Source organism: Mercurialis annua, linkage group LG3 (assembly GCF_937616625.2).
Source record: "Mercurialis annua linkage group LG3, ddMerAnnu1.2, whole genome shotgun sequence".
Classification (NCBI taxonomy): domain Eukaryota; kingdom Viridiplantae; phylum Streptophyta; class Magnoliopsida; order Malpighiales; family Euphorbiaceae; genus Mercurialis; species Mercurialis annua.
Genome location: NC_065572.1, coordinates 9,377,229 through 9,387,081, shown reverse-complemented (window position 1 = coordinate 9,387,081; position 9,853 = coordinate 9,377,229). Strand labels below are relative to the sequence as shown.

At 32.3% G+C, this 9,853-nt stretch overlaps 1 long non-coding RNA gene across 1 annotated transcript; it reads left to right on the top strand.

The window, feature by feature from the left end:
* The first annotated feature begins 6,931 nt into the window (after window positions 1–6,931).
* Window positions 6,932–9,407, top strand: LOC126675112 (uncharacterized). The gene is made up of 4 exons (XR_007639683.2): window positions 6,932–7,189; window positions 7,285–7,348; window positions 8,706–8,779; window positions 9,186–9,407. It is a non-coding gene; the product is annotated as an uncharacterized LOC126675112 (long non-coding RNA).
* The last annotated feature ends 446 nt before the right edge of the window (window positions 9,408–9,853 follow it).

The following is a 9,853-nucleotide window of genomic DNA, read 5'->3' as shown; positions in this document are numbered from 1 at the left end:
GCAAATAAAACAAATCATAATTATGTTTGAGGACCATTTGTTTCACCTTAACTTAATGTCAAATAATTCAATAAAAAAACTTTATTTACAAAACAGATTCATTATTTTCTTAAGAAGAGCTGTTTTTTATGAGATCTGAAAAAATAGCACATATTCATAGATGCAGTAGTAAATTTGAGAATACAATATCATCTACAGTAGCAAAAAAAGCAACCGATGAAATCTCGCAAAATATATCTCAGATTCGCAATTTACTAAATTGGTGAATAGCTAATAAATATTCAAATTTAACTATTTTTAAGCTATCGGAAAGTTGTCGGAGGAGTTAGTCTTATCATCCCCATCAAATATTTATTCCGTCAGTCATACATTAAAAAATTTAGGAAGTTTAACTCTTCTAAAATCTAATATTAGTAGTAACTCATTAAAAACAATCTCAAACTTGTAGTAATATGAATCTAATATTAGCAATAATTCATTAAAAATAATCCGGCATACTTAGTAAGAATGTATGATTTAAATTTGAAAATCACATGTTTATTTTTTTCTTCCTCGTCGTAATAAAAAAAAATCAATTAGAAATGTAGGATAAAATAACATAAAAAAATCTACTAATATCAGATAAAAGGGTTTCCATACTTATTTAAAATGCCAATATATATAATTATGTATTTTTAAAAAAATTATAAAGTATTTTGCTAAAAAATAATATATAAATTTATTAAGAAAGTGCTTGAGTTTTTCAAGACTTATTTATTTGTCAACAAATGTTTCTTAAACAACTTATATAAAATTTGCACATACATTTTAAATATATAGGGAGTGGTCCTCAAGTTCAAAACATATATTAAGATATATAAAAACAGACATTGTTAAATGTTGTAAGGTACAGCAAAAAATATCTTGATTGATTTTTGTAGTTAAAAGGTGCTGATAAGCCCTTGAACTTTTCAAAATTCAAAAATAGCAACATTTTAGAAAAAAAAGTTCAAGGCCTTATTTGTACCTTTTCCCTAATATTTGTTATGAGTGATAAATAGGTGGCACGCCACGTCAGCTTAGGCGTTTGTTTTTTCATGGATGGATATTGAAATAAAAATATGGGTTTCGGAATAATCTGGTTGTGAGGCGGAGCGAGGTTCGGAAGCCGCTCGCCTACGTTTATGGATGACTTTGGATATGAAAAGGTTTTGAAAAATGGAGTCGCCATCTAATTAAGCTAGTAAATGTCTTTTATACCGACTGGGTAGATCTATCACGCTTATGGGTGAGACCATCTTACATTATACCAAAAGACCAAGTTCGATGGACACTACTAAAATTCTTATACTTAGTTTACTGATCACATCGTATTTACATGACATATTCGGTTATCTCATCTTAATCATACATGCAGTTCATATGATATTGTACTGAAAATGTAAACAAGTCTAGAAAGTTGGTAAAGGAAAGAAATAAAGCATGTGAGACGCACGTATGACTCAATCTGGGATTGGCATGTGAGACATGTGGCAGGTACTCCTAAACAAGCAATTAATCCTGGTATTTTTTATCATGTAGCAGACAGTGGTGGGTCTTGATAATTTTGCGTACACAAAGTCTAAATCGTATGCATTAAGTGAGATTAATTTTATTTAAGTCATCTTAAATGCTTATGCAACATTCTAATTACATTTCATGGCAATCCTATGATTTCTAAGTGATTTGTTGGACTTGCTAGATTTAATGCTAGGTTAACGTGGTTAAGTTTATTAGCCTGTTAATATTTGAATTATGGACATGCTTTGAAAAGTGTATAAATAATGAAAACATACACAAGGGAAGTTTGATATGCATACAAGATTAAGAATACTTTATAACCTTATAGAATCGGAGTGTTTAACACTCATCTATCATCTGGCTGTTTGTGTGATTAGAATCAGGACTCGGTCAAAACACAAATTTTTTTATCTTGTTGATACGGATCCATTTGTTTAAACTGGGGTCGATTCCCAATTCAAACAAACCCGACATAGCTTCTAAAAGTTTCTAGTCTTTGACGGACTTGGGATTCAGGACCCACATGAATTTAAGCCTGACATACACTATGTATGGTCCATTATAACATAGAATAATGTCCTACAACTAATTGCAAAACTGTAGGCTCAAACGAGGCCTAATTCCAAGCTCAAACGAACCCGAAAACAAATTGTGGAACGCATCTAAAAGATCTAGGAGAGTCCGTTGGCGAAGAACAGTGGAACCACATGGAGTTGTGATGGCACTACTATGAGTGGCGACGATGGCACCATGGTATGGTGGCGTCGGAACCGTCGCGGCTAGTTTGCGAGAGTTGTTGTTTTGGTCCGGTTTCATACAAAAAAGGCATAAAAACAAGCAGGAAACATGTAAGGAAAGGTCGAATATACTCGAAATATATGTCCAATGACATCAAAAACACAAACTAAACATGTTTCTAAGCTTAAAGTTATGGAAATCATGGAAAACCACTAATGAGGCAAACAATGACAATTTAAGTCCTAAACATGCGTTCTAAGCATCAGATTTGAACATGATTAGCATACAATGATTAAAACCGGTGGAAACAACCAATAAACATTTTTCTAAATCAATTTTATGGCAATCATGAAAGAAGAATAAGAATATATCAATTATGGCAAAAATATTAAAATAGTAAAAATAGACTAAACATGCATCCTAATGACAACTTTTAGCACAAACATGCATAATTGACATATGAATATGAAAAAGTGATAAAAGATGAATCTGGGTCCTTAGAAGTTGCGTTTTGAGTCCTTCATTTTCTAGCAGTCCGAATGAAGATCCAGCTTATGTTTGATCAGCAATTATGCATTTTGAAGAGATTAAAGCATAGAAGCTTATTTGATTGACTGGTGTGTGTGTGTGTGTGTGTGTGTGTGTATGGAAGTGTATGGTTTGGCCAACTAAGGGGATTCTAGGGTTTGTGCGTGTTCTTTGTGTTTGATTAATTACCTATAGTCTGACGGGTTAAACCCTTAATTAATGTATGCTAAGGTTCTATTTATAAAGGTTAGGGTTAGCTAGAGTCTAAGTTCGATTAGAAATCTATAAATGGGTGTTAGAGTTGAGTGGGATGTGTGCAAGTCAGTACATGGGTGAGCTTAGAAGTCTAATTAGGATAATTACAATAATTAAATTCGTATTAATCATTAAATGGAGTGCTAACTATGGCTAAATGGCTTATTTGATGTGCACAAGTATCAAAAAAGACTTTTGAGACCCTAAGGGTTTGAGTATGGTCAATTTAGTCTGTCAAACTTGCAAATTGACCCATAAATTTATAATATATTGTAATTACTCCAATGTCCAATTTGAAAGTTTTTTTTTGTAATTATGTCCAAAACTTTAAATTTTATTGTAATGCTAACTTTTGCGTCTTTAACAATTACTGTTAAACTTAAACTTTCATAGTAGCTCTTTTTGAAAGTTAGGCAACATTTTCAAAATTTTGTCGTGATTGATAAAAGATACAAATGTCTGAATTTAAGATTGAAATTCAAAGATTTAGACACAATTGCAAAAAGACATTTTGTTGGACCTTTGTCTTTTCATACTCCTTTGTTTTGACTTTCACAATCAACTATGAGTGTTCTAATATTATTTATAAGTGTGTAGGAACCTATAGGATCGCTCGGGAGTCAATTTAGAGTCTTCTAGCAAAAAACCACAATTTCTATATTTCGGACTTCTAGTAAGTTTTCGCGAGGGTGACACATTTTGTCATGGGAGTGACAGTGCTGTCACGGGGGTAGTAGTGTTGTCGCGGGTGTGACAAATTATATCACCGGCGTGACATTGCTGTTTTTTTCAAAAACATATCATTTTGACGAATGTCACGGGCGCGACATAGAGCATCATGGGCACGACTTTCATAACCGTTGAAAGCTTTACAGATATATTTTTAATCCACAAATGGATGGTGGACATGTGGCACTAGCCGTTGAAGTGTTTTGGCATCTTGCACATATCTCAGGTGCGACGCACAATGTCACGGGCGTGATAATATTGTTTTCAGCAAAGTGGTTTTTGTTTGTTTCCTCTTTGCTTGTAGTTGCATTAGGTATAAATATAAACTCACTTACAATGTTTTAAGTTTAATGATTTACAAACATTGAAACAACAAACCTCTCGTCTTTAAATTTTTTTTGTTTGTTGTAATTTTAGAGTAAGCTTGTAAACTCCTAAATCATTGTATGTTACAGTTTTGCTTTGAGAAAACTCAACCCTTATAAGTTAGATATTGGCTTTGGAAAATATCATAGTTGGTTTTTAGGTATAAAGCACTAAACTTGAAGTTAGCTTAAAAAACTTCTTGTGAATCTTGTATAGTGGATTCTATATTTCAAACTTTGTTTGAGTAGTGGATTATGATCTATTTGTGGTTCGAACCACTCTAAATCTCTTATGTCAATCCTCTATCCCTTAAATTTTTCTAAATCTTTTATTCCGCATTTAAAGAGTTTAATCTTTCGATTCACAATCCAAAAACCTTATTTGTCATACCCCATAGAGAATTACACCTTTTCGAACTGGACATAATTATAAAAATTAAAAGGTTTAGTCATAATTGACAAAAGCTGCAAAGCTTTGGACTTAAAAAATAATTGTGCCTTTTTAAAATCATGTATATTTACCATCAGTTTTTGCGATTTTTACCAAATATTTTCACAATCAATTTATATTGATGTGGCACGATGTTATACATAAGACAACGGTTGAAAAGATGATGATATTCTTTACACGATTTTTTATTTTTATCACGACCTTTGAAAGTCATATAAATCACCACCTTCAAATCTATCACCCCTTTTAAATCCGATAAATTTTAGTTGAATAGACATACAAAAAGTAGTGTGGTACTTTGAATCACATATGAAGGTGAAATGGGAGAGTTGGTGCTAGATTTGAAAGAAACAAAATGTCGCGATAAAATTGATAAAAATGTGAAAGTGGTGATTTAATATGTATTTAACCTTTAAAAAATGTTGTAGCACGTCATTTTCCGTTTGACTAGTCAGGTAAAATTTGCCAAGATAGAATTAAATAATTTAAAGGGTAGTGATTTTAATTTATAAATTTTAAAAGTTTTGGTAAATTTAAAAAAGGGTGTAAATGTGCTGATTCAATGTGTAATTAACTCTTATAAAAATTAAAAGGTATTGTCGTAATTGACAAAAGATGGATTTGAATTATAGTTTTTAAAGTAATTTTATATTTACCATCACCTTTTCGATATTTACTAAATATATCCAACAATCAGTTTGGATTGATGTGTCACGAAGCTATACATTTATAAGTATAAAATTAATCTTATGTGGCGTATATAATATCACCCACATCAACTCCAAACCTATTAAATGTATATTTGGCAAAAATTGAACGAATGATGGTTTGTACAAATATATTTGATAACATGGTCAAAATTGTGGATAGCTATAAACATTATACCTATTTTTTTTATCATAGTTAATTTTAATTTTAATTTTTGAAAGTCTTGTTACAATAGTTAGATAGATAATAATTGGAATTATTAGCGAAATACCTATTTTGGCCAAAGTATTTACACCGTTTTTGACCATCTTACCTTTATTTCATATGCTATCTATTTTTGTAAATTTATAAAAGTACCCACTATATATAGTAGCCCCTCATTTTAGGTTAAATTTTTACATAACCACTTTTTTTTCTCTCTCTTCTCTCTTATAGTTCTCTCTTCTTTTCTTCTTCTTTTTCTTTTGATTTTCAGTTTATCTTTTCTGATTGCTTTTCTGTTCGTCTTTTTTGTTCGCTTTTTCGTTCGCGCTTCCATTCGTATATTTCCGATGGATTTCTCGTCGTTTCTGGTCGTTTTTCTGTTTGTCTCTTCCGTTCGCACTAGTCCGTTCGCGCTATGGATTTCTTGACATCATTTTAGATTTGTGTAAATATTTTATGTTTTTTGTGTTGATTTAAATTTTTTGTAAATAAATTATTGTAGATCTATAATTTTTTGTTTATAAAATTGTTCTATTATTCATAAAATTATTTTGTCTTTCTCTTATTCATATATTTGTTTATTGCTACTGATTTTGTAAAGAACAAATTGATATATGGTGTACTTTTAGTGATTTTATAATATATTTACGTTATAGTGTATTTTTGGTGTATTAATAGTGTATTTCTAGTGTTTTTCGGGATATCTATGTTTTGGCGTATTTCTACCATTTTTTTAGTATATTTGCAGTGTTTATTGTGTATTTGCAGTGTATTTATGGTATGGACCAGAAAATCACTATAAAAATGTCATAAATACAGTATGTATACACTATTATTACACTACAAAAACACTATTGTTACACTATAAAAATACGATAAAAAAATAAAAAAAAATCCAGAAAAAAAATCTATATAAAGAAAATATATTATTAAAAACTGAAGGACTGTGCAATCGGTCGGTTCGGTCGACCGAACCGGAAAAAAACGAAAACTAAAATTTGGTGAAAACTCAAAACCGAAAAAAGGTATTTGTGAATTAAAAAAAAGTATTTTTCATAAATAAAAAAAGTCAGAAAAGAAAAGTTAAAAACTAACATGTAAAAGTGTAAATAAATTACCGAAACATGTATTCTAAAAAATTACCTGTAATACCCCGTGTTTTTATGACTCGATTCGAAGGTTGGTTGACTGTATAATGTTCGGTTTAGGTTGAACACTAGCCGTGTTTTCACTTCGGTTTGTGCATGTGTTTTGGTGTCGGTTTGGTTAACACTTGTGTGTGCGATTGGAGGATCGTATCGTAGCTTTCGGGACGTGTTCGGACATGTTTTAAGTCGGTTTTAAAGCCTCGACTAGACCTAGGACCGGACCTCCTGAGTAGAACCGGTTTGGAGGTCCGGTTTGCTCAGTTTTACTGAGCAGAGGGCAAACCGGTTCTCTGACCGGTTCTGCCCAGTAGAACCGGCCAGAGGGCCGGCTCACTTTGTGCTTGGCCGGTTCATTGACCGGTTCTGCCCAGTAGAACCGGCCAGTGAACCGGTTCACTACGGGACGGATTATAAAAGCCCGTTTCTGAAACCTAATCAGCCCCCACTTTTTCCTAAAACCCTAAACACGATTCTAATTCATTCCCAACTGATTTCCTACCTTTCCTTGGTGATTTAGACATTCAGTAAGTGTTCTAGACCTATCCTTTGTTGTTTAATTCATCGATTTCCTTGTCTCTTTGAGTTGGATTCATTAGTTATGGCGTTTGGTTGATTGTAGGCTTGTTCTAATCAAATATATTATGGGTTCTCTTCCCTTGGTTGTTCTTAATCTATTACAAAAGGTTAGTGACTCTAAATCTTTGTTATAGTTTGTGGAGATTGCTAGATGATGTGTTAATTCAATACTTTGGGTAGCTTGGCTTACATATCTGTTTTGCCTTGATTCTAAAATCTGTAAATGTTAATTGGTGTGGTTATTGGCTTGTTCTTGTCACTAATACATTGGGTGGATTTATTTGCTTAAGTTAATTGGAGGATTAATGCTTTGGGTAATGTTTTGAATTGAAATTCTTGTTTTAAGCTTTTATTACAATCTGGAAATCTTTGAGTAAATAAATCATAGGTTGTAGATGTTAATCAATACATTGGGTCGGTTAAAGAAATTGTGCTTATGACATCGTACTATCAATTGATTAACATTGTTGGATTAAATTCTGTTTTGAACTTTAAGCTAAAAGCTGGAAATCTCCTTTGAAGGGTAAATAGGTTAATAACTAGCAACTAATACATTGGGGGATTTGTGATATTTTGACTAAGGCTTAATCATATGTGAATTAAGGTTTCACAAAGGTTTAATTCGCTGTTTTGAATTGTTAACCTTGCTGGAAATTATTTGCAAAGGTTAGTTTAAAGCATTTGAGATGTTACTTGGGTGTTATTGAATTAAAGGCTTAGCAAACGTTGTGGCTTGTATTTTGCTCACTTAGGGTGATTGTAATCAAGCTACTAAGGGCTGGAAAGTGTTTTAAAATAATGATTTAATCTCGTTACAAACGTTAGCTTATCTTAGGTTGTGGTTTATCAATGGGTTTAATGAGATATAAGGCATGTAAGGTGTTAAATGGTTATTTTGCGTTCGGTCAACCTATTTTAGGTTCAAGATGAACTTGAAAGGTGTTGAATCTAATCGAGTCTATTTAAGTGATATATTTAAGTGTATGTACCTTGGGTGTTACTTGCCAAGTGTTGGCAAGCTTGTTTGGCTAAATTATGTTTTGGCATTATTAAGTTAGGGTATGAGTTCTTATTAAAATAACTTTGGTTTCATTTAAGATTTGATTTAAGACTTTGGTTTTAACTTTGGTTTATGGATGGGTCGGGTTAGACGTGGTCTCCCAACATGTGATGTTGAGCTATACTGCAGTTAAGGCTAACACGCTACTTTGGGAAATCTTTTGATTTTAAATGAAGTATTTAAGCTATGAAAGAACTTTGGTTTTGTTTTAAAGATAAGAACTCACCTAAACTTAATTTGTCTAACTTTGTTATTTGGTTTGAATGAAATATTTTGGATATACATTGGTTGTACTTGGTCACCTTGGTTGATTCTTTGGTTGTGTTCGAGATGCTAGTCCTATGTGGTGTCTAGTATTCTTAGAGTTAGGGCTTGTTCGAATTTTAACTTGTATAATGTTTTAGACCCGTCGACTGCTCGTGCTTCGGAGTCTACGCAGGGTTAGCTGTTTGCCAAGATTCACATGGATAAGCAAGCAGTGAGTTTGTAGTGCTATTTACCGCTTTATTAAGTACCGCATCGTATTTTAATATTATAAATGCTTTTGAACTGTTTTTACGGATTATGGATCTGGATTGAAACGAGCTACTCGATAGGCTTGTATCGAGACTGTGTGCACCGGTAAGTACTCTGGGAAACGGCAGACTGAAGTCTTGCTTACGCTGGTTTATATATATATATGACGAGGATTTGTTCCCGTCCACTCTGGGTTTATCAGTATGATAGGTCATACTTACGCTGGGATCATTTCAATACTGTTTTCCATAATCATACTATATTAGTATAAAATGTTTTGATTTAAGGGTTTTAAACTTAGTAAATGTAAATAGTATTGCGAACTCATCTCAGTATATCTGACCCCGTTGTTTTCCCAATTTTTCCAGGTTTATGATTTAAAAGCTTGGTCATCTCCAATTATTGATTCTTGGAGGTTTTTATGTTAATAAAATTACTCTATTGTTTTAAACTCTTAGACCGCAGTAGGACTAGTATTTGTTTTGATTATCGTACTCTGAATTGTCAGATTGGTCCGATTATTTTATTATTACCTTTGGTATGTATACTCTGGATTTATCTCGTTATATATAAAGCATGCTGTTGAGACTCGGTTCAGCTGAGTATTTCAGATATTTAAGTTGTTTATATTAGAACTGTGATATAAATTGCTAGACTTAGGTTGGAGTCTCGGTTGCACCCGAGCAGTGTTTCTGCAGGTTTATATGTTTGATTGTTTTCCGCGAGGCTTGCTACGGGTTTTGGTACGACCATACCCATACCCTAGCGCCGGTCGCGATCCATGAAATTGGGTCGTGACATTACCATATAATAATTTTTCTCTTACATCTCTTATAACTCACGAGCGAATTTTTGATTACAAATTCGATCAATTTCTATCTTTAGTCATTAAATTTATAGGTGATGCAGGAAGAAAGTAGGAAAAAAAGTTGGTGAACAAAATAAAAAATATAAATTTATTTTTTATTTTAATTATTTGATCACTTAGTACTTATGAGTTGTAATATTTGATAGAGCATAAAATTAGTTTGTTTCC